General features: G+C 41.3%; 1 protein-coding gene across 1 annotated transcript in view; it reads left to right on the forward strand.

Moving 5' to 3' along the window:
• The window catches only part of KIAA1210, a gene marked incomplete at both ends in the record, with an annotated part of 124,549 nt that overhangs the window by 19,268 nt on the left and 79,710 nt on the right, over positions 1-25,571 (forward strand). The gene's annotated exons all lie outside the window — the stretch shown is intronic.

The following is a 25,571-nucleotide window of genomic DNA, read 5'->3' on the forward strand; positions in this document are numbered from 1 at the left end:
CCTGCCTCTGAAACTCTGAGCACTGCGCAGAATAATAAAAACAGAACAAGGGGCTAGGGTCAGGCAGAAGGGCCATTGTTGAGGAGGTATTAATGGGCTCTTTGACCTCTGGACTCCAAGCAGTTTGTCATCTGTTGACCCCTGCTCACCAGGTCCTAAAAACTTGTGGCTCTTTGTACATGTAGTCTCCAGAGTCTCAGAGGAAATGCAGCTGTGACTGATGGCCACGGGTCTGTTTTGTTATGTAACTGGAATTGCCCTGAGCTTGTTAGGTACTCTCTCCTTATGGTTTTGTTATATTCACTAAAGAAAGTGTTTTTTAATTTGTCCAAAACTATTTAGGGGAGAATCAGTTGTTCCATGTTGCTTATTCACCAGGAGTTATGGATTTTTTTATCTTGTTTGTTTAGCCAGTGCTCAACCAGCAGCCTAATTAAGTACACTTATAGACTATCAAAATAAAGAGCAAGGTGAGTGCTTAGGAGCAGATTACAGGGATCCCCTTATGGTACTGTAGACTGGCTGGACTATAGAGAGCATTCTTCAGAGGCTTGGACTGATTAGAAATGCCCTCATGCCCTTTTTATTATTTTATTTTATTTTATTTTTCTTGGTGGTACTGGGGTTCCTGAAAACCCTTCTACCTATGGGCTACACTTCCAGACACCTATTTTTATACTTTTTTATTTTGAAACAGGGTCTTGTAAGCCAGCGCAGGTGGCTTCAAACCTGCACAATCCTCTTGTCTCCACCTCAAAGCGTGGGAATTACAAGCGAGCGCCACCACACCTGGCCCTTTTTATTATTTTTATTTTTGTGTGCTTTTATTGGTGCATTATAGTCTAACATCATAATGTAAATCATGTTGAAAGTGACATACCTGCACACTGAACTTAATGACTTTCCCCCCAGCCTCCTAATTTCCTCTCTCCTAATACAGAGTACTCAGATTGACGTTGGTATATTCACTTGTATACACATAGTTGATAGTAGTGTTCCCATTAATGAACCTCAGTCTTTCTCTTCCTCTACTCTTAAGAGCCCACCTCTCTGGCTCCACTGAGGTTTCTCCTCCATTATCTGGAGCCCCTCTTGTATCCCAGTTTTGCCTATTCTGCACATATTAGAGAAAACATAACCCTTCACTTTCTGTGATTGACTAATCTCACTTAACATAATGTTCTCCAGGTCCTTCCATCTTCTTGCAAATGATGTATTTTTGTTCTTCTTTATTGCTGAGTAGAATTCCATTATGTGTATTTCTCATAATTTTTTAATCGTTCATCTGTTGATGGGCACCTAGGTTGGTTCCATAGTTTGGCTATTGTGAATTTTGCTGCTATGAACATGAGTATGCATATATTACTGTAGTTCTCTGGTTTCAACCTCTTTGGAAAGATATCCAGTAGTGGTATAACCAGATCATACGGTGGATCTATTCCCAGTTTTTTAAGGAGTTTCCACACTGATCTCCATAGTGGTTGCAGCAGTTTGCAATCCTACTAACAGTGTAGACGAGTTCTTATTTCCCTATATCCTCGCCAACATTTATTGTTATTTGTTTTTTTTTGTAGTACTGGGGGTAGAATCCAGAGGCATTCTACCTCCAAACTTCACCTCCTGCCCTATTTTTTATTTTTTACTTTGAAACAGAGTCTCACTGAATTGTAAAGGGCCTCACTAAGTAGCTGAGGCTGTCCATGAACCGTGATCCTCTTGTTTCAGCCTCCCAAAGGCTGGTATTACAAGCGTGCACTACCATGCCTGGCTGTTATTTGACTTGTTTATGCTTATCATTTTGATAGAATCTCAGTGTTGTTTCAATTTACATCTCCCTCATTGCTAATGATGTTGAACATTTTTTTCATGTCTTTATTGGCCATTTGTATGTCTTCCTTTGTGAAGTGTCTATTCAATTAATTTGTCCAGTTCTTGATTTAGTTATTTTTCTAGTGTAAAGTCTTTTAAGTTCTTTGTATATTTTAGATATTAGTCCTCTTTCAGAGGGATAACAGAGAAGATCTCTCATTCTGTAGGCTTCCTTTTTAGACTCTTGACGATTTCCTTTTATGATAAAAAAGTTTTTAGTTTGATGCCATCTCACTTATTAATTCTTGTTTTAAGTTACTGAGCTGTGGAGGTCTTGTTGAGGAAGTTTCTACCTGTGCCTATATGTTGGAATGTTGAACCTATGCCCTCCTCTAATAGCTTTACCATCTCTGATATAAGTTCCAGGTCTTTGATCCATCTTGTGTTGATTCCTGTGCATGGTGAGAGGTAAGGATTTAGTTCCATCTTCCTACAAATGGATAGCCAGTTTTCACAGCATCATTTGTTGAAAAGCCTGTCTTTTCTCCAGTGTATGAGTTTGGCCCCTTTATCAAAGATCAATTGACTATAAGTGTGTGGATTTGTTTCTGTATTTTCTATTCTGTTCCATTGGTCTGTGTGCCCATTTTTTTGTGCTAATACCATGCTGTTTTTAATTACTATAGCTCTGTAGTATTTGAAGTCAGGAATTGTGATGCCTCCTGAATGGTTCTTATTGCTGAGAATTTCTTGGTCTATTCTGGCTCTTTTTTCTCCATATGAAATTTATAACTGATTGTTCTATGTCTATGAAGAATGACATTGATAGGGATTGCATTGATTATGTAGATCACTTTTGGTAGAGTGACCATTTTGATAATATTTATTCTGCCTATCCAAGAGCAAGGGAGATCTTTCCTTCTTCCAAATTTCTTTCTTCATTGTTTTAAAATTTTCATTGTAGAGGTATTTTACGCTTTTGCTTAGGGTTATCCCTAGGCATTTTTATTGGTTTTGAGGTTATTGTGAATGGAATTGTTTTCTGTATTTTTTTCTCCATGGATTTATGGTTGGCAAATAGAAAAGCTACTGATTTCTTTAGATTGATTTTGTATCCCGCTACTTTGCTGAATTGGTTAATCAGCTCTAGTTGTCTTTTGGTTGAGCTGTTTGGGTCTTCTAGATATAGGATCATATCATCTTCAAACAGAGATAATTTTAATTATTCTTTCTATTTGAATTCCTTTGCTATTTTTCTCTTGTCTTACTTTTTGGGCAAGAGTCTTGAGGACTATATTGAAAAGGAGTGGTGATAGTGGGTATCTTTGTCTTGTTCCTGATTTTAGAGGGAATTCCTACCATTTTTCCCCATTCAATGTGAGATTGGCTTTGGGTTTATTGTATATTGCCTTAATGATATCGAGATGCATTCCTTCTATTCCAATTTTCTGCAATGTTTTTTTTTAACATGAATAGGTGTTGGATTTTGCCAAATACTTTTTCAGCATCTATTGATATGATCATGTGATTTTTGTTCTTAGTTCTATTTATGTGGTAACATGTATTGATTTGTTTATGATGAACCAACTTTGATTTCCTGGGATGAAACCAACTTGGTCATGGTGTACAATATTCTTGATGTGGTTTTGCAAGTGCATGGCTAGTATTTTGTTTAGAATGTTTGCATCTATGTTCATCAGTGATATTGGTCTGTAATTTTCTGTTCTTGAGGTATCTTTATTTTATTTTGGTATTAATGTGATACTGACCATATTCTTTACTTGATAGATACATTGTTTAAAGAAATAACCCAAAATAGGTAGTCATGATGATGCATGCCTGTAATCCAGTACTTGGGAAGCTGAGCCAGGAGAATCACAGGTCTGAGGCCATATCATGGTAACTCTGTGAGAGCATGTTTCAAAATAAAATAAGGCTTGGAGTGTAGCTAAACGCCTGGGTTCAGTCCTTAGAACCACATGCAAAGGAAAGAACTGCAATTATTACAAAACAAAGATACTCTGAGAGAGGGATCAAATACTACTTCAATGGTGAGGGGCAGGCAGATTCAGTGTGATGTACTAGAATGTAAGTCACTGATCTTGGAGTGCTGGCAAATTGATAGTCATCCCTGAGTAAAGATTGGAAGGGGGCATCGGACTGGTCATTTCTTCTCTCTCCTGGGACATAGCTAGATAAAAATTTTAGTGCTGGACATGGTGGCACATGACTATAATGTCAGTACTTGGAAGGCTGAGACAGGAGGATTGCAAGTTTGATGCCAACCTCACCAACTTGGTGAGATCCTCAGCAACTGAGATCCTGTTTCAAAATAAAACTAGGACTGGGGGTGTACCTCATAGGTAGAATGCCCCTGGGTTTAATCCCCAGTACTACACACACACAAACACACACTTGTTAGACTAAACGTTTGGGGAAAATTCACATCAAAAGAGAAAGCATGGGGATGCCACTAATGGGGATCTAGGAAAAGAAAGACAAGGGGCAACTCACACCAGTATCTTGATTAGACAGAGAAGACTTCTATGCCTTTTTAAACCCAGCTAAGTGCACTACTTCTTATTTCCATTTCCCTCTCCCACCTGCTGCTCCTTGGACAACCTCAGCAGCCTGGTCCCTGGTCCTGTGTAAGTCCAGAGGGAGAGAGGGGCCAGATGGATGGCACTGATCCAAAGAAAACAATAAGTGAGGGCCTCTGCAACTCAGCGAGATCCTGTTTCAAAATAAATAAAGTAAAACAAAATAACATAGGGCTGGGTTGTAGCTCAGAGGTGGAATACCCCTGGGTTCAATCCCCAGCACTCCCCCCCCCACACACACACTCAACAATATTAATAAGAATAATTTTTTCTGAAAGCTTACTATGTTCCATTCCATGGAAAAACATATTTTAGGGGTGCACAAGAGGTTTATTTACAGAAGCAAGATTACAGTTTAACTGAAGGCCATAATAAAAGGAATTACATTCCAGCAAAAGGATCCCAAAAGGGCCACTTCCTCGGGGTGGGAATGGCACAGAAGAAAGATGTATGTTGTAGGGAAACATTTTTCTACTCCCTGGAGTAGAGAAATGGCTAGAAAAATCTCCTTAAATCTTATGTCAGTGCTTAGCATCCGAAAGTCCCCGAGTTCAATCCCCAGCACTTTAAAAAAGAAACAAAACCTCATAGCTGAGTGTGGTGGCACTTGCCTGTAATCCCAGTACTTGGAAGGCTGAGATAGGAGGATCTTAGGGTTGAGGCCAGCCTCAGCAATTTAAGGAGAACATTTCAAAAAATAATTTTTAGAGGGCTGGGATATATCTCAGAGCTAGAATGCCTTGTGGTTTAATATCCAGTACCAAAAAAAAAAAAAAAAGGAAAAGAAAAGAACAGGAAAAAACCAATCAAACAAAAAACAGCTTCACATCAACCCTCAGAGGTAGGGACCATCATTATTTTCCTTTTACAAAGAAATAACAGTGGCAAAGAGACACATACTGTAAAAAATGAAGGCCAACTCAGTCACAGCTGTAACATTGTTTTTATTTTGCAATACTGGGAGTGGAACCCAGGGACAATCTACCTCAGAGTTACATCCACAACTCTGTTTTTTTCTTTATTTTGAAACAGGGCCTCACTGTTGCAAAGGGCCTCACTAAGTAGTAGCTGAGGCTGTCCTTGAACCACGATCCATCTGTCTCAACCTCCCAAATGGTGGGATTACAAGTATGCGTTACCATGCCCAGCTCTAAAACTGTTTTTTTTTTTTGGTACTGGGGATTAAACACATAGGGGTGTTCTACCTCTGAGCTAAACCCCCAGCCCTTTTTATTTTTTATTTTAAAACAGGGTCTTGCTAAAACTGCTGAGGCTGGCCTTGAACCTCTGATCCTCCAGTCTCATCTACCCAAGTACTGGGATTATAGGTGTGTACCACCACACCAGGCCTATTTTATTTTTTATGCTGAGGGCTTTGCTAAATTACTAATGCTGGACTCGAACTTCTGCTCCCCCTTTCTCAGCCTCCCAAGAACTGAGATTACAGGCATATGTCACCTTGCCCAACGAAGAGTCCTGATTTTCAATGACTAGTCAGTCCTAAGTGGCAAATTTGCTGGGAAATTTGCTGAGCAATGTTGGGTGTAGCATGAAAGTTTTGCCCCTTCTGGCCTACACTGTATGCCAAACTCAGGAGGCCACATGGCTTCATCAGGGCTAGAAAACTTCTGAATGACACAAAGGCTACTAGTGTGGTATGAAACGCATATAGGTCTAAGGCCCACCCTTTGTGATTCTGGCTCAATAGTTTGGAGGTGGGGCCTGGGATCTGTTCACATTTACCAAAATCCTGCCTTGAGAAAAATGGTGGCAGTTGATAAGAGCTTTGGAATTCCACAGACCTGAGTTTGAACCTTGATTCTGTCTCATGTTATCTGTGTGATCTTGGGCAAGTCATCACAGCATTCTCTGAAGTGACCTACTTATAGCAGCTCCACCTTAGAGGTGTTGTGAAAATTAGGTAACATGCGTAAAGTGCATACCTGGCGCTTTGTGTGAGGAAAAACATACAATCAGACAATAGTCCTTATTCTTCTTAAAAATGTCCCAGAGTTGCTGGGTGTGGTGGCACAGGCTTGTAATCCCCGCGCTTGGGAGGCTGAGACAGGAGGATCGCGCAGGTTCGAAGCCAGCCTCAGCTACTTAGTGAGGCTCTCAGCAACTTAGTGAGACCTTGTTTCCAAATAAAGTATAAAATAGGTCTGGGAGTATAGCCTGGAGATAAAAAAGCCCCTGGGTTCCAACCCCAGTATCACACACACACAAAAAAAAATGTCCCAGTGTGGTGGCACAGGCTTGTAATCCCCGCACTTGGGAGGCTGAGACAGGAGGATCGCGCAGGTTCGAAGCCAGCCTCAGCTACTTAGTGAGGCTCTCAGCAACTTAGTGAGACCTTGTTTCCAAATAAAGTATAAAATAGGTCTGGGAGTATAGCCTGGAGATAAAAAAGCCCCTGGGTTCCAACCCCAGTATCACACACACACAAAAAAAAATGTCCCAGAGCAACATCTTTCATACTTCTCCTAGATTAGAAGTGTTAATTGTCCCTCTCATGGAATTGTAGAGACTTAAAATTATCAGAAAAAGTAGGGCACAGTGGGAGGTTAAGACAAGAGGATCACAGCTTCCAGAACAACCTCAGAAACTAGTAAGACTTTCAGTAACCTAGAGAGACCCTATTTCAAAAAATAAAATGGAGGTCAGGGCCTCTGGCCCCGACCCTGGGCGGGTGGGCAGGCGCTGGCGGGGCACCCTTCGGCGATCCCCTCCCCACCTGGAAGGACCCTGTGGTCCGGGCCCCTGGCCCCGACCCTGGGAAGGTGGGCAGGCGCTGGCAGGGCACCCTTTGGCGACCCCCTCCCCACACAGAAGGACCCTGTGGTCCGGCAGTGGCCCAGACCCTGGGCGGGTGGGCAGGCGTAGGCGGGGCACTCTTCGGCAACCCCCTCTCCACCTGTCCGGGCCTCTGGCCCCAACCCTGGGCAGGTGGGCAGGCGTTGGTGGGGCACCCCTAGGCGAATCCCTTTCCACCCGGAAGGACCCTGTAAAAAAGGAAAAGAAAAAGAAAAAAGGAAAATATCGGAGAGGGGTCAAGGAGGTGGCGGATGCCAGGATACTGGAGATGTAGACAAAACTTATCCAAATGAACTGGAATTATTGGAAAAATTCCCCGCTAAGGAGGACTGCTTCTTCTCTACATTGTTAAGAATCTTGGACATCACCTGTAAGGAGAGAGACTTTAGCGGAGACCAAAGAGAAAGGTGGTGCTGAAAGCGGTCTCCGCGTTGGTGGTGGAGACTTGTATTCAGGAGAAACAGAAATCGGAGCCTACCAACTTTATTTATTTATTTATTTATTTATTTATTTATTTATTTATTGGAGAAATTACACCAAAGGTTGAATGCTACCATCGCTCATGCTTAGGAAGACTGGACAACATTCAGAGTGGAAAAAGAGCTTGGGAAAGATTTGAAATGGTGGAGGCAGTGGCAATGGCAGTGGCCAGTACTCAGGGGAGGCAGAGATCTGATGCATTACACCTGGAACCTTTGAAGTAATGACCCCAGAGGCAGAATGCTACCACCACGCACCCTTGAGAATGTGGGACAAATGGTTAGGCGAAGAGGGTGCACAGATTAGAGCCTGCCGAGGTGTGAGGCTGGCGACGGACACAGCAAACCTGGGATTGGAGCCTGCCATGAGGCAAGGCCGGTGCTGGGGCCTCCGAGGCCGGGATCAGAGCCTGCCTTGAGGCTAGGCCGGTGCTGGGACCACCGAGGCCGGGATCAGAGCCAGCTGAGGGGTTAGGCCGTTGTCGGGGCCAGCAAGACCAGAATTGGGGCCTCCCATGAGGCAAGGTCGCTGCTTGAGCCAGCAAGGTATGGATCAGTCCACCGGGTAGCCAGGCCACTACTGGGGCCGTCAAGAGTGGGAACGGTACTTGCAACGCGGCATGCACAGAGAAATATCACAGAAAATAAAAATCAGATGCTTCCCCTAATCAGCAAAAACTAGGAGGAAAGGGGCAATAAGAAGAGGTCGAGCTATAGAAAGGGCTCTATAGTGAAGCAATTAAGGTGACCAATCAGAGGGTATGGAATAGGGGAGGACGGAGCCTCTTTAAAAAGCAGGAGGTACATAAACATATGTATCAAAATTAATCACCAAACAAGCATGGGATCGAGGGAGGGGAAGGGAATGGGATGGGGACTGGATGAGGGCTAATTGGATGATGTGTGCTTGTATATCCTCTCAAGTCTTGTATTCCAATGTGATGTATGATTACAATGCACCAATCAAAATAAATTAAAAAAATAAAATGGAGCTGGCGTATAGTTCAGAGATAGAATACCTCTGGGTTCAATTCCCAGTACCACAAAAAATAAAATAAAATGAAAAGTATCAGAAATTTGATTTGATCCATGGGCTCTCAGAGCTCCACTGACTTCAGTCAACAAAAAAGGAGCTTAGATTGTCATCATCAAGATGCATAGGCCAGCTGAGCATAGTGGTATACACCTGTAATCCTTGTATTTGGGAGATTGAAGCAGGAGGATCACAGGTTCAAGGCCAGCCTCAGCAATTTAGACTCTGTTGCAAAATAAAAAGGGATGGGGCTAGTAGCTCTGAGGTAGAATGCTCCTGTCCAATCTGCAGTGTGTGTGTGTGTGTGTGTGTGTGTGTGTGTGTGTGTGTGTGTGTTTTGCCTTGGGAAACTAAAATGTTTTATTTCCTAGGGTCCTCAAGCATTGGCACTGGGACTCTCTCAGTTGTTTGGAACGGGTGCACCAGCCAGGAAACCCTTAAATAGCAAAGCCAAGCCATAGGGTATTTCCTTAGCCACACTGAAGAGTCAATGAGAGAATGTGGCTGAGTCTGAGTTAGTTCATCTCACATCTAGCTGATGGGGGAGTGGAAGCAGTGACACTTACCCAGGGTCTAGTTTCAACATTGTGGCTTTTGGTGACCTAGGGCCAAGAGGTGCTAGTGCTGGGGTTGGAGTTCCTTCTCTTAATGTGAGAGAAATGCCCTGCTTGACTTCCAGTCCTCCAGGGTGAAAGGCTTGGTTGAGGCTCTACCAGAACACTGTAGCACCTATCCAGGAAGAACCCTGACACTTTAACCCATAATGAAATTTCCCCCACACTCAAGGGAGAACACGGAAGTGGGAGAGAGAAAGAGGAAGAGAGAGAGAAAGAGAAAGAGAAAAAGAGAGGGAGGGATGGAGGAAGAGAGAAAGAGAGAGAGAGAGGTGGAGGGAGAGGGAGAGACTCTGGAGTGCAGGACTCTTATCTTCTAGGAGTGGCAAATGGTGCACACATGAGGGGAGGGGGTGAGCTTGCTCTCCTTTATTTTTCTGGGCCTTTAAAAATTTTGGCCTAGACTTTCCTCATCAGTATAACATCCATTCTGTAGGCTAATAAAATATATGCACCAATTTACTGAATGTATACTGCTTTAATATTTACTAAACCTTTTATTTACTGGACCTTTTAGGAATTAAGGTCTGAAGGAAAACAGATCTTCAGGGTGAAGGTAAGGGTCATCATGGAGTTGTTTAAGACGACTTAAAGTGATGATCTTCCTTTTCTTCCCTGTCTCCTTTGTACCTATTTGATTATTCCTATCCTTCCTCAAACTCCCTGCCTTCCAGCCCACCACCCCCAAGATAATTGGCCTTTTTCACTCTGCCTGCACTGTGTTTTCCATCCTACCTTCCTTTTAGCTCTACCTGGTATCTGATCTTTCAGGTATTATCTCTTCTCTCCAGCTTAGCTCTAGCCCTTGGAAATTACCCTCTGGCCTCCCAAGATACAGCTCGTGTTTTTGGGGGGACTTCATGTCATTTTCCTGTCTGAGAAATCCTGCTTGGAGATTGACTGATTGATTGCCTCTGCCCGCAGAGGGTTTACTAGATAAGCTATGGATGCAAATGATTTTTAATGGGCTCTAGTGAGCACTTGTTGTCCAGGGCTCTGCATGTGGGATGATGACTGAGTGACAGACCCTTCCTTCTAAGTAGGGTGCCTGCCTGTTCAACCATGATCAAAGATGTAGGGGTAGGATAGTGGCCTTTTTATATAGAAAGATGTATGAAGGCCAGACTGAGCTGATCCTGCATCTGTTTTCTCAGGGATGACCAGCATATAGGCCACTTCTTCCTGCAGAGTCCTCTGGCTGCAGGGTTGGTGGAGTCAGTGGGGAGCTAGGCCTGAGGCATGACTGTTTCTGGACTTCTCAGCAGAGCAGAGCCTTAAGTCAGAGTCTTGGAGAAGAAGCTTGGTGAGAATTTCTGAGAAACTGAGGTTCAAGCAGAAGCCTATTTTGTCTTTCTCCTGGTTTGAAGAGTTACCAAAATGTCTGAGGCGAACTTCCTGCTTTAGTGAACTCAGCCTAGTGACTGTAATGATTTTATTTATTTATTTATTTATTTATTTATTTATTTATTCATATACTTTTATTGGTGCACTGTAGTCTCACATTATAATGCAATTCATAGTGATAGGGACATCCACTGCACACAGCACTTGGTTGGCTTTCCCCTGGCTCCCTCCTCTTTCTCTCCCTTTCTCCATACAGGGTACTGAAATTGACATTAGTATTCTCACATAATGTTGATGGAAGTAATTCCTTCCTTGATCCTTCCTCTGATTCTTCCACACTCCCCCAAACCACCTCTTTCACTCCCCTGAAGTTTTTCTCTCATTATCTGGAGTCCCTCTGGTATCCTGATTACTTCCTAGCTTCCGTATATGAAAGAAAACATATGACCGTTCACTTTCTGTGACTGGCTAATCTCACTAACATGTTATCCTGGTCCATTCATTTTTCTGCAAATTACATCATTTTGTTTGTTATACCCTATTTTGTTTTTGTTTTTGCTATTGGGGATCCAAGCCAGGGACATTCTACCTCCAAGTTATACCCCCAACCCTATTTTATTTTTTATTTTGAAACAAGGTCTTACTAAGTTGCTAAGGGTCTTGTCAAGTTGCTGAGGCTGGCCTTGAACCTGCAATATCCTGTCTCAGACTCCCAAGCACTAGGATTACAGGCATATACCACAACACCTGACTGTATAGAACTTTTATGTGGCGGTTAATTTTCTTGATTATCTGGGATTCCTTCCCAGGCTGGGGATAGACACCAATGAAGTGTAAGATTGTGACTCCAGTATATGTCCAGGTAAGCATGTGTTTGTGTGTGTATGTGTTGGGGGGGCGGTTGAAATGGTTATTTTCCTCTCTAGAGGAAAATTGAGAAAAAATGTCTCAGGGAGTCTTTTATCATTATTAAAAAACCAAGCCAGGTGTGGTGGCTCATGCTTGTAATACCAGCATTTGGGAGGCTGAGACCAGAGGATCACGGTTCGCGGACAGCCTCAGCTACTTAGTGAGGTCCTTTGCAACTCAGTGAGACCTGGTTTCAAAATAAAGAATAAAAAATAGGGCAGGGAGTGTAGCTCAGAGGGTGAATGCCCCTGGGTTCCATCCCCAGACCTGCAATAAATAAATAAATAAATACAATAAAAATAAAGATAAAGATAAAAATAAAAATAAAAAACAGAATCTTCCTGGTGAGTATGGTAGAGCACACCTGTAATTCCAGAACATAGGAGGCTCAGACAGGAGGATTGTAGGTTTGAGGACAGCCGCAGCAACCTAGCAAGGCTCTCAGTAACTTAGTGACACCCTGTTTTATTTATTTAGTTTGCGGGTCTGGGGATGGAACCCAGGGGCATTCGACCCCCAAGCTACACCCCCTGCCCTGTTTTTTATTCTTTATTTTTAAACAGGGTCTCACTAAGTTGCAGAGCACCTCACTAAGTATCTGAGGCTATCTTTGAACTGCGATCCTCCGGTCTCAGCCTACCAAATGCTGGGATAACAAGTGTGTGCCACCACACCCGGCGGTGACACCCTATTTTAAAGTAAGAAATAAAAAGAATTGGGGGTATATCTCAGAGTTAGAATGTCCTGGGGTCAATCCCCCGTACCAACAAACAAAAGCAAAAACAATCTTCCAATGTGAAATCATTGTTAAGGATGACCTTGGTGCTTGAAACAATAGACAGAAAGCAGCACATGAGGAGGGCTGCTAAGGCCAGCTCTTCCTTGGTTCTAACAGCCAGACTAACCTCAAGTTGAGATTTTTCTTTCATTTTCATTTTCTTATAGGGGAATAAGCCAGATGCGAATCACTGAAGAAAGCAACACTTCCTTACTGGACACTATGGAAGACACACAGCTAGGAAGAAAGCCTCTACTGCCAGCCTCTATGAGGAAGTAGGAGAGACAAAAATGTAGGTTTAACAATAAATGGTTCAGTGTTCCCAAATAAGTTCCCCAGATCTTTATTCAAATTTCATGGGTCTAGGGTCTAGTCCAGGAATTTATTTTGATCATACTCCTCAAGGGATTTGGCTGGACAAGTCACTTCTTCCTCTGAGCCTTAGGGTCTCTGCAAAATGATAGTCAGGTCAGATGATCTCCTGGGTCTTTTTCTGCTTTGCCTGTGTGAGATGTCCTGGAAAGCCAACTAACTCACCATGGGGTCTATACTGGGTGCCAGATTCCCAAGAGCAATGGGCCTTCAAGGAGTTCAGGGTAGAAAGCTTCTCTTGCTGGGTTGCAGCAAGAATGGCCTTTCTTCATGGAAAAGCTCCTAACTAGGCCTTCAAGGTTGAAGGGAGGACAGGGAGGGACAGAAGAATTATGTGAACAAAAAGTATCAAGGCTATGATACTGTTCTTCTATTTCTCTTTGTTCTTCTTATCTGGGAAGTGAAAAGGAAGAATTCAGCCTGGGACAAGCAGTTACACTGAGCATAAATCAAGGCCAGACCTCAAGTCCCTGAAAATGTTTCATATTCTGTCCTGTCCAAAGTCTGGGAACATTCATTATACACTGACCTATTGTTATTGGGGACAGGGATTTAGTAAGGCCAGAAACTCACTCCACAGACCTTTACTGAATGAGTTTTTTGGACTTAGTCTTGGGTTGAGTGTTAAAACTAGAGATAAATCAAACTTGGTCCCAGCCTGGAGAGGCTCCAGTTGGAGCAGACAATTACAGGTTGTGTTCTGGGATCTATATGGATCATTAGTGTGAAAAGGAGAAGCTACAGTGAGGGAGGAAGAGAAGACATCACAGAGGAGGTGGCTGGGAGAGGAGAAAGGGAGCAATTTCTAGATAGAGGTGGCATAAAGTGTAAACTAGCATGGCATACCAATCATGTTATGGTATGGTATGCCATTCATAGACCTATACTATCTTTTTCCTCTTGTTGATGCAAACCATCTAAGACTCCCCCAAAAAGAATGTCATGAATGATTTAGCTGTGGCTAGGACACATGTCTCACCAAGTGCTTTCACCTCCCACCAAAGACTCTGGGAATATAGGCAGGGGTTTTGAAAGAAGGGAAAACTTTGGCATATTTGATTTTTTGGTGGTACTGGGGATTGAACCCAGGGACATTTCTACCTCCAAATGACACCCCATTCCATTTCATTCTTTATTTTGAAACGGGGTCTTACTAGGTTTCTGAGACTGCCCTTAAACCTGTGATCCTCCTGTCTCAGCCTTTCAAATATTGGGATTACAAGTGTGGGCCACCACACCTAGATACATTTGACTTTTTAAATGTAAAGATGGTGGGGATGGAATGAATTGAGTTAGCAAAGGAACTCTTGAGAAGAGGCATGCTTTAGTTCAAGGAGAATTAATAAATGAAGGCAGTACAGTGGAGAGGACATAATGTGACTGGGTTATAGAGCTGTTTTAGAGTTCAAATTCTCACGGTTCATTAGTTGGTAGTAAGAAGGAAGGTAGAGTGGGATGTGACTTTTCAGTTCTTGATTTGTAAAATGGAGTCAGGGGAAAGTGGAGCGGATTAAAAATTAAAGGGAGAAAAGGAGCTTAAATCGGGACAAGTTTAGTTCCAAGTTCCCATGGGACATCCAGGCGAACATGCTTAATAGGTATTATATAACAAGAGAAAAGTCCAGGGCTGGGGTGTAGCTCAGTGGTACTTACCTTGCATGTATGAGGGCCTAAGTTCAATCCATGGCACTGCAAAAAAATGAGAGAGAGAGAGAGAGAGAGAGAGAGAGAGAGAGAGAGAGAGAGAGAGAGAGATATCTCCAGATCATAGATGTTTTATTTATTTATTATTATTATTTTTGCAGTACTGCAGATGGAACCCAGGGGCATTCTATCTCCCATCCCTATTTTTTATTTTGAAACAGGGGCTCACTGAGTTGCAAAGGGCCTCACTAAGTAGCTGAGACTGTCTTCAAACTGTGATCCTCCTGTCTGAGCCTCCCAAATGCTGGGATCATGCCTGGCTTCTTAATATACTTCTAAGAACAGAATTTGGTGATGTTCAAGGATCTATATTTTCTCTTCTCCAATGTCCTCATGCCCATCATTCGTACCATGTCACATATGCACCCTTGAATTCCCACAATTTCTAAAGATATTTTTAAATCATGAGACAATTAAAAGAGGACCTCAGATCACGACTTCCTGGCTCCTTGCAATCAGGTGTGGATATTTCAGAAAGCAAGCATGCATTCTTTCAAGATTATAGCCAGACATGGTGGTTAATTCCTATAATCCCAGTATTTGGGAGAAAGAAACATGATCACAGGTTTGAGCTTAGCCTTAGCTACTTAGTGAGACCCTATCTCAAAATAACAATACATAAGCCAGGTGTGGTGGCGCATGCTTGTTATCCCCGCGCTTGGGAGGCGGAGACAGGAGGATCGTGCAGGTTCGAAGTCAGCCACGCTGGCATAAGAGACCCTGTTTCCAAATTAAAAAAAAATAAAAAAATAGGTCTGGGAGTGTAGTCCGGAGGTAGAATGGCTTCCAGGAACCCCAGTACCACACACAAAAAATAACAATACATAAATAAATAAAAGGGCTGAGGGTGTAGCTTGGAAATAAATCACCCCTGGGTTCAATCTCTAGTACCAAAAAATCCTAGAAGTTATTTTTACAATTTTAGAAAGGAGATTGAAGTGACTGTGGTCTAAGCCTATAGACATTCTTGATGCTCCCCTCCTGGAATGAGTAGACCTCACCATCATCACTAACTAAAAGCCAATAGGTTGGAACATTTCCCATATGTAGACAATATGCTGAAGGCTTCTTAAACACAATCACCTTGAAACTTGATAGCAACTCTTTAAGGAAGGATGATGATGATGATGATGATGATGATGATGATGATGACAACGACGACGATGATGATGATTTTGAAGATTAAACCTAAGGGTGCTCTACCACTCAGCTACCTTCCCAGCCCTTTTTATTTTTTATTTTGAAATAGAGTCTTACTAAGTTGCTGGGGATCTCTCTGAGTTGCTGAGGCTGGTCTTGAACATTCAATCCCCCTGCCTCAGCCTTTCAAGTGCTGGGATTATAGGCATGTACTGCCACACCTGGTATGGAAGGGATATTATTATCCCTGTTTATATAGATGAGGAAACTGAGGCACTTGGAGTACATGTGACTTGCTCAAGAGCTGACATGTACTATTCAGAACTATCAATAACCTAAAGAGGAAGCCCACAGAATGGGAAAAGATCTTTACCAGCCACCACTCTGATAGGGGGCTAATATCCAGAATATATAAAGAGCTCAAAAGACTCCACACTAGCAAAACAAACAACCCAATCAAGAAATGGGCAACTGATCTAAATAGACACTTCACAAAAGAAGAGATACAAAGGGCCAATAGATACATGAAAAGATGATCTACATCATTGGCCATCAGGGAGATGCAAATCAAAACTACACTGAGATTCCATCTAACCCCAGTCAGAGTGGCAAGCATAAAGAAATCAAACAACAACAAATTCTGGCGAGGATGTGGGGAAAGAGGAACTCTTTTACACTGTTGGTGGGAATGCAAACTAGTTCAGCCACTATGGAGATCTGTGTGGAGATTCCTAAGAAAGGTGGGAATAGATCCACCATAGGATCCAGCCCTACCACTCCTGGGTATTTTTCCAAAAGGGTTGAATTCAGAGCACTATAGCAACATATGCATACCTATGTTCATAGCAGCACAATTTGTAATAGCCAAAATATGGAACCAACCCAGGTCTCCATCAACAGATGAACGGATTGCAAAACTCTGGGAAACACACACAATGGAATTCTACCCATCCATAAAAAAGAACAAAATCATATCATTTGCAAGAAGATGGAAAGCCCTGGAGAACATTATGTTAAGTGAGATCAGCCAAGCACAGAAGGAGAAGGTACATATGTTCCCTCTAATATGCCCAAACTAGTGAACGTAGAGGATACCAGTGGGACTCCAGGTAATGGAGGGGAAATACCAGCAAAGCTTGAATGGAAAGGTAGGAGGGGAGGAAGGCTGAACTTAATTAATGAGGGTCTACACCCGAATATGTGTAAAATTATGAATATGGCATGGTTACCCTGGACAATCATTGGTGGGAGGGGGATAAGGGAAAACGGGGGCTGGGAGGAGAGGGCACCAAGTACAGTTTAAATGTATACCACTTATGTTCAATAAAGAAAAAAACTAAATAAAAAAAGAAGAGCTGGGCTTCAAACCTGCAGCTATCTGACTCTAGATTCCTTGTTCTTAATTATATGTGGCGTACTTAGGAAGGCCATTTAACTGTGATTTCTGTTGCTTTGCTTTCAGAACATCTTCCAGTTTTCTTTCACTGTTGCTAAGTTTGATTCATCAGCTAGTTAGTTCATCAGCAGCCTCGATTGCCTACAGTTTTATAAGACAGCCTGTAGTACAGGTAGAGGGTGGGATGCAAGACAAAATGGCTAGAATAGTGGGAGGAAATTAGGGGAGGGAGGTAACAAGGGGGAAAAGGAGATACTTGAGTAAGAAACAGTTCAAATAATGCTATGTCCACATATAAAGGCATCACTACCAATTGCACTAATGTGTATAGATGGGGAGGAAGAGGAGCAAGGTGGGATGTGGAAGGAAATACAGCAAGAGCTTCAAGCATGTATATTTATATCACTTTGAACCTCATTATGGTATACAATTACAATGCACCAATAAAAGTATATAAAAACTAAAATCATATATTTTTTGTACTCATGGACCTACCTGTTAAGAGGCACCTGTGAAATTATTTGAATATGATCATGCAATCGGGGTTGGGATTGCGTGTGGTTCATCGTAAGGCAAGGCTACTGTGAGGAGGTGAGTTCTAGCTATTTTACCTGGGAGACAGACAAGGTGAGGCATTTCAATTTCTTATTAGGAGAAATCAGAAGTCCTAGATGATTGAAGGGCCAGAGAGAAGGTCTGATAACTAGATTCTGGCCCAAATGTCTCAATTTATAAATGAAGAAACATAGCAAAAGAATACCAGGAAACCAGGCGTGGTGGCACACACTTGTAATCCTAGCATTTGGGAGGCTGAGACAGGAGAATTGCAGTTCTTGGACAGCTACAGCTACTACTTAGTGAGGCCCTCTGAAACTTAGTGAGACCCTGTTTCAAAATGAACAATAAAAAAATAGGGCTGGGGCTATAGCTCGAAGGTAGAATGCCTCTGGGTTCCATCTTCAGTTTAAAAAAGAAGAAGTCCAGGGACCTGAGTGGGTTAGGGTTCCTGACATTACAGACAGTGTGTTCTTTCTGGGGCAGGAGAGGTGGAAGAGGAGCAGGAGTAAAGTCCTGGAGGTGAATAAGAGCTCAAATGCAGAGAAGAATCAGGCCAGCATGGCCACAGAGCCACTTTGTTCAGTGCACATTTCTGCAACGCCTGGAAGTGTTTTGATTTCCATCAACTCTGTGGGCCTTCTTGAACTCTGGCAATAGCCTGTGACTCATTCCTACCATGTGCCTCTGTGGCTTGGACTGACCATGTACATTTCCCTGGCTCACCCATGCCAAAGCCATACATACTGTTGATGGAACGTGCTACTGCATTCTATTTACTCATCAATAAAGAACCCAACATGCTTTATTCCAACAACAACTTACAACTTCTTTTCAATCAAAGAAACCACAGAGTCTTCCTTTATAGACTTCTGGCTGCCCTAATGTTTGGTCAGGAAATACCAGGTTTTTTTTTTTTTTACATGGTGTCAAAAATTAATGAACTTAAAACCCTCTTTTCCCACAAAATGTTGCTCCACAGACATAAAGATGTGGGGGTTGTAACCCCACCTCATTATTCTCCCAGTCTACTTTGTCATGGAGTCCTCATAAAACAGAAGGAAACCCTTTCTCAGAAGGAAACCCTTTCTGCTGGGTACATATGATTCTTTGAAGAGGAACAGAGGTGCTAAGTCATGGAGGAAAAATTGGTTTCTGGTTATGATCTGGTGCCCGTCCCCTCCTGCCTCCAGCCAGGAGGGCTGAGGGCCTGCACACCCTGAACTCCAGGTATCGAGGACCTGGCTGTCCATCACTGGCCTTGAGCCTCTCAGCGCTGTGTGGAGAGCTCAGAGGAAGGGCCATCTTCTTGCTGAAGCCGCACTGGTTCTGGATCATGCGCCATATTTATGGGGCTAAGGGATGCCCTTTCTCTAAATGAGCATCAGCAGAATACATCCCCATTGCACGGAGAGGGGCTTCTTGAGGGACATAGAACTGGGAGATATGGTGGGATATGGACGGAGAAAAAGCAGATAGAATTCTAAGGAATTTGTCCCACCTAATCAGAATATAGTCATTTTAGCTGGGTGTGGTGGTACAGGCCTGGAATCATGTACTTGGAAAGCTGAGACAGGAGGATCAAAGGTTCAAAACCAGCCTCAGCAACTCAGTAAGGCTCACATTAATTTAGCAAAACCCTGTTTCCAACTAAAAAAAGAAAATAGGGCTGGGATGTAGCTTGGAGGTACAATGCTCCTGGGTTCAATCCCTAGCACCACTAAATAAATAAATAAGTAAATAGGCTGGGGGTAGCCAGGTGTGGTGGGGCATTCTTGTAATCAGTATTTGGGAGGCTGAGATAGGAGGATTGCAGGTTCACAGCCAGCCTCAGCAACTTAGTGAGGCCCTGTTTCAAACTAAAAAAATAAAATAGGGCTGGAGTATAGCTAAAAGGTAGAATAGCCCTGAGTTCAATCCTCAGCAGCACACACAGAGAGAGAGAGAGAGAGAGAGAGAGAGAGAGAGAGAGAGAGGGAGAGGGAGAGGGAGAGGGAGAGGGAGAGGGAGAGGGAGAGGGAGAGGGAGAGGGAGAGGGAGAAGGAGAGAGAGAGAGAGAGAGAGAGAGAAAAGAAAGGGAGAGAATGTATAGTCATCTTAAGAGAAGGGGCTTCAAAGTGATTTAAGACTCAGGGAAACATCCCACTGTAATTTTCTATAAATATTGCATGTTGTTGCTACTCATTCTTTCATTCATTCAACACACACACACACACATACACACACACACACACACACACACACACACACATATATATATATATATATATATATATATATATATATATATATATATTAGGTGTTCTACTGTAACTGGGCACTATTCTGGCTCTGGTGATAAGGAAACACACAGATGGTCCCAGCCCTCATGGAACTTATAATCTAGTTTGTAAGTCAGATATTAATCGTGCAATCATAGAAATGAATGTTAAATTATAATTATGGAACATTCTTGGAAAGAGAGGTGTATGCTATGAGAACATATAATATGGTATAATATGGAGGTTCTAACTTTTAAGATCATGGAGGGCTTATGTTTTGTGGTGCTGGGGATTGAACCCAGGAGCATTCTACCCTGAGCCACACCTCCAACCTTTTAAAATTTTTATTTTGAAACAGGGTCTTGGAAGGGGAGGGGATGGGGCGGGAATTGGGCAAGGGCCAATTGGGTGATGTGTGCATGTATGCCTCTACCATCTTGTACCCCAATAAGATGTATGACTACAATGCACCAATAAAAAAAATTAAAAAATAAAAACTTTTAAAGAGTTGCTGAGAGTTTTTCTTAGTTGCTGAGGCTGGCTTCAAACCTGTGATCCTCCTGTCTTGACCAAGTACTGGGATTTCAGGCATGTGCCACCACATCTGCTAGGGAGACCTTCTTTAAGGTAGTGAGGATTTTGCCAAGACCTGAAGGATGAATAGACTTCAACTAGGCAAAGTATATAGGGAAAGGCATTTCAGGCAGAGGACACAGTATGTATGAAGGTCAGAGTGAGGCCAGTGAGGATCCAGGGGAAGCAGGGTTGTTGTTCAAGATGACAAAGTTAGAAGGACTCTAAGGCGAGACCATGAGAGGTCTCAAGCCCTAGCTGAGGGGTTTGGTCTTAACCTTAAAAACCATGGGATCTTCTTGGGTCAAGTTCCTTTTGAAAATGTCAGCCTTTTAGAGGGGCAATTTGCTACTTAGGAAAGAAAAGGGTTGTTTTCTTTCTGTGAACATACATGGGTATATTAAAATATAAAAACATTTCATTTGCTACTGTCTGGGTTCCAAATGGGGAGGTCTTTCTGAAATTGAGCACAAATCCTTAGTCTGGGGAGAGCCTAGTAAGATGATGAGATGTGTTGCATTCTGGGAAATATGCTTTTGTCACTGTTCCTTTAGCAGCATTTCCCCAATTCTGATCTCCTTTTAGCAGGGTATGGTGGCACATACCTGTAATCCCAGTACTTGGGAGGCTGAGACAGGAGGATCACAGGTTTGAGGCTAGTCTCAGCATCATAATGAGACTCTCAGCAACCTATTGAAACCCGGTTTCAAAACAAAAAAAAAATTTTAAAAGAGCTGGGGGTATATCTTGGAGGTAGAATGCCCCTGGGTTCAATGGTAATACACACACACACACACACACACACACACACACACACTCACACATGCACATACATACATTCCCCAAATTCTGATCCCCCTTTTATTCTCTGTCCTATGTTTCTATGTCCCCTCAATCATGCTGTGTGTGTGTATGTGTGTGTGTGTATTCAAGGTTTATCCATTTGTGGCATGCATAAGAATTTCCACCCTTTCTATGAATGAATAATATTCTATCATATGTATATTTAACATTGTGTTTATTTACTCATAATTGATGGACATTTCTTTTTTAAAAATTTTTATTGGTGCACTGTAGTCATACATTTTATTTTATTTTATTTTTTCGAGTCTGGGATTGGAACCCAGGGGCATTTGACCTCCGAGCTACATCTCCTGCCCTATTTTTTATTCTTTGTTTTTATTTTTTTAATTATTATTATTTTTTGGTGGTACTGGGGGTGGAACCCAGAGGCTTTCTACCTCCGGGCTATACTCCCAGAACTTTTTTATATTTTATTTGGAAACAGGGTCTCACTAAGTTGCTGAGAGCCTCACTAAGTAGCTGTGGCTGGCTTTGAACCTGTGCAATCCTCCTGTCTCAGCATCCCAAACGCGGGGATTACAAGTGTGTGCTACCACGCCCGGCTATTCTTTATTTTTAAACAGGGTCTCATTAAGTTGCAGAGGGCCTCACTAAGTAGCTGAGGCTGTCTGCGAACCGCGATCCTCCAGTCTCAGCCTCCCAAATGCTGGGATTACAAGCATGCGCCACCACGCCCGGAGTAGTCATACATTTTAAATGGGGTACAAGATGGTAGAGGCATACATGCACACATCAGGTCATTTAGCCATTCCCCAATTCCCACCCCATTCCCTCCACGTCCCTCCTCATGTTTGGCTTAGTGATTGGCTTTGATATGTTTGTGAATGTACATCATGTACATAGGGAATATTAGGAAATTTTTCTCTTAGAGCAGTTTTTTTTCCTAATTGCTTTTTTTTTTTTAGCGGTACTAGGGATGGAACCCAGGGGTGTTCTACCACTGAGCTACACCCCCAGCCCTATTTTTTAGTCTTTTATTTTTATTTGTTTATTTATTGCCATTTTATTATTTTATGTTTTGATTCTGGAGACTGAACCCAGGAGTGCTCTACCACTGAAATGTATCCCCGGATCTTTTTTTTTTTTTGCTGAAACTTGTTTTTAAATTTTTTAATATTATAGCAATTTATCCAGAATTAACAATGATAATCTCACATAACAGATTCATTTGTCTGATATCAAACTTTTGATCACTAGGAGATAATATTGCAATATTTCTTTCTTATTTTCTTTCTTACCAGAGGATATTTTATTCTTTGTTTTTCAAGGTGAAACTATCATACATTTATTTTTTTCAGAAAAAAATCTATCCTAACCTGAAATATTAACTCTAAATACTCAAAACAATCTAAAAAAAAGAACACAGCTAGAAGATGTACATTTTCTGATTTCAAACCTTATAAAGCTACAATAATCAGAACAGTGTAGTACTGCTACAAAGGCAGATATATAAACCAGTGGAGTAAAAGAGCCTAGAAACAAATTCTTCCATATGTGGTCAGGTTATTTTTGACAAGGTTTCCAAGAACATTTGGTGAAGGAAATAATCTTTTTACCAAATATTGTTGAAAAATAATAATAATTACATGAAAAAGAATAAAATAGGACTCTTACCTAACACCATATACAAATATTAAATCAAAATAGATAAAAGACCTAAATGTAAATCTTAAGACTATAAACTTTTAGAAGAAAACCTGGGTCATAAAACTTCACAGCATTGAAATTGGCAGTGATTTCTTGGATATGATTTCAAAGGCACAGGAAACAGTAGAATAAACAAACTTCATAAAAAATAAAAAAAATTGTACATCCAAAGACAATGTAAAAAGAATTACAAGTTACTGATAGAATGGAATAAAATATTTCTAAATGCCATACCTGAAGTTATATTAATATTCCAAATAGAGATCCTAAAAATTATCAACAATAAAAGCAAACAATATAATTTAGAAATAGGTAAAAGACTAAAATAGATAATGAATCTCCAAAGATTTTTATAAGACCAATAAACACATGAATATCACTCATCATTATCATAATATAACTAATTATTAAGGAATTATTTATTTTATTAACAAATAAAAACTTTAGTGAAATACTACTTCACATTTGTTAGGATGGCTACTTAACATGAATTACCTTGCTCCAGCCCTTTACCCTGAGTTTGTTACTATCTTTACTTGTAAAGTGTGTTTCTTGTAAGCAGCAGATGGATGGATTCTGGTTTTTAATTCATTTTGCCAATTTATGTCTTTTTGTTGGGGAATTGAGGCCATTTATATTCAGTGTGATTATTGAGAGATAACTTTTAATTCCTAACATGTTAAGATTTTATTTCTGCTTCAAATACTCTTTATTCTTCTTTGCTTAGTTATTTGCTGGATGGAAAATCTTGTTTCTCTGGTTCTGGTGTGTGTTACGTTACCTATTTCTTCTTTGTAATTAATCTCTGAGTATTTTCTCTAGCGCTGGTTTTGAAGACATAAATTCCTTCAGTTTCTGTTTGTCATGGAAGCTTCTTATTTCAACATCTAATTTGATAGAAAGTTTTGCTGGGTAGGAAATTTTTGGCTGGAAGTTGTTTTCTTTCAGAGTTTGGAATATGTTACTCCAAGCCCTTCTGGCTCTCATGACTTGGTTTGGGAAGTCTGGAGTGATTCTAATTGGTTTGCCTCTGAATGTCACTTGGCCCTTTGTTTTTGTTGCCTTTAAGATTCTCTGCTTGGCTTCCACATTGGTCATTTTGACAATTATGTGGCGTGGGGATCCTCTTCTCCGATCCTGTCTAAAGGGAGTTCTATAAGTTTCCTGGACCTGTGTATCAACCTCTTGCTCTATGTTTGGAAAATTTTCTGCTATTATTTCTTTGAAGATATTATTGATCCCTTTGGTTTCACCTTCTTTTCCCTCCTCTATTCCAATTATTCTTAGGTTAGCTCTCTTAAAATGGGCTCATATTTCTTCAATGCCAGATTCCTGATGTCTGATTTTTTTTCTAAGTTGTAAATTATGCGTTCAGTTTTGGAGTGATCATCTTCTAGGAGCAAGATTCTCCCTGGTCCTGTGAGGGACTGATGGACATTTCAATTGCTATTGAGAATACTATAAACATGTGTGTACAAGTATTTCTTCAATTCTCTGCTTTCAATTCTTGTGAGCATATATTCAGAAATGGAGTTGGTGGATCATAAGTAACCTTATTTTTAGTTTTTTTTTGAGGAACCAATATATTGCTTTCTATAGAAGCTTATCACCTTACATCCACATCAATAGTGCACAGGGTTCCATTTGTCTACATCCTTACCAATTTCTATTTCTTATTTTATAAAATAGTAGCCACCCTAAGTGAGCATGTGGTGGTATCTGATTATGATTTTTATTTGCATTTCTATAATGATTAGTGATAAACACCTTTTAAAGTGCTTATTGATCATTTGTATATTCGTTGGAGAAATATTTATGCAGGTCCTTTGCCCAATTTTCAATCAAGTCATTTCATTGTTGAGTAGCAGAAGTTCTTTATATATTCTGGATATTAATTCCTTATCAGATATATACTTTCCAAAGATGGGTGCACTTATAGAGTGACTTTTCTTAGTAAGGGTCCTAGTTCAGAACCCAGTTCTATAATTAAAATGCATCACTTTGCCTTTCCCTAAAATAACAATAGCAAAAATTTATCAAGCACTTTCTAGTTACTACACATATTAACCAGTTTAATCTTGCCAGCAGTAAGATGAAGTAGGTACTGTTTTATTTTCATGCTCATTTTTCAAATGAAGAAGCCTGATTGCAGAGTATGTGATTTGCCCAAGGCCATGCAGCCTGCAGGTACTCAAGATGATAACTAACCAACTACCCAGCTTTAAACCTCATATATTCAATCATTTCACCATGCTGCCTGCCTCACTCTACTCTTGTGAAGAGTCAAATGAAGACTTGTCAACTGTTAGGCACAGAGACAAGATATGGTGTTCCTTTCTGAGCACAGTCATAGAACAGTAGGGGTTCACTGGCATGGAAAAGCCACTTCTGGAGCTCTCTAGGATCATGAGGAATCAGGAAGAGTACAGGACTCTTGAGCTAAACTGTGAGCTTTGGATCCAGCCAAAAGACATAAATGATCATTTCCCTCTTCCTTTGTCTTCTTTCTGCCAGGATTCCCATTGTAAACGTATGTTCTCTAAGAATAGTTTTAAATATATAAAATCAAATATAGCTTCATACTCACTGTTTGGACATACCTTCATATCGATCTAATCATCCAGGAAGGGTGAAAGTTATTGTTTCTATTTTTCAGATTGGAAAACTGAGACTCAGGAG

The sequence above is a fragment of the Muscardinus avellanarius genome, assembly GCF_963383645.1.
Source record: "Muscardinus avellanarius genome assembly, chromosome: X".
Classification (NCBI taxonomy): Eukaryota; Metazoa; Chordata; class Mammalia; order Rodentia; family Gliridae; genus Muscardinus; species Muscardinus avellanarius.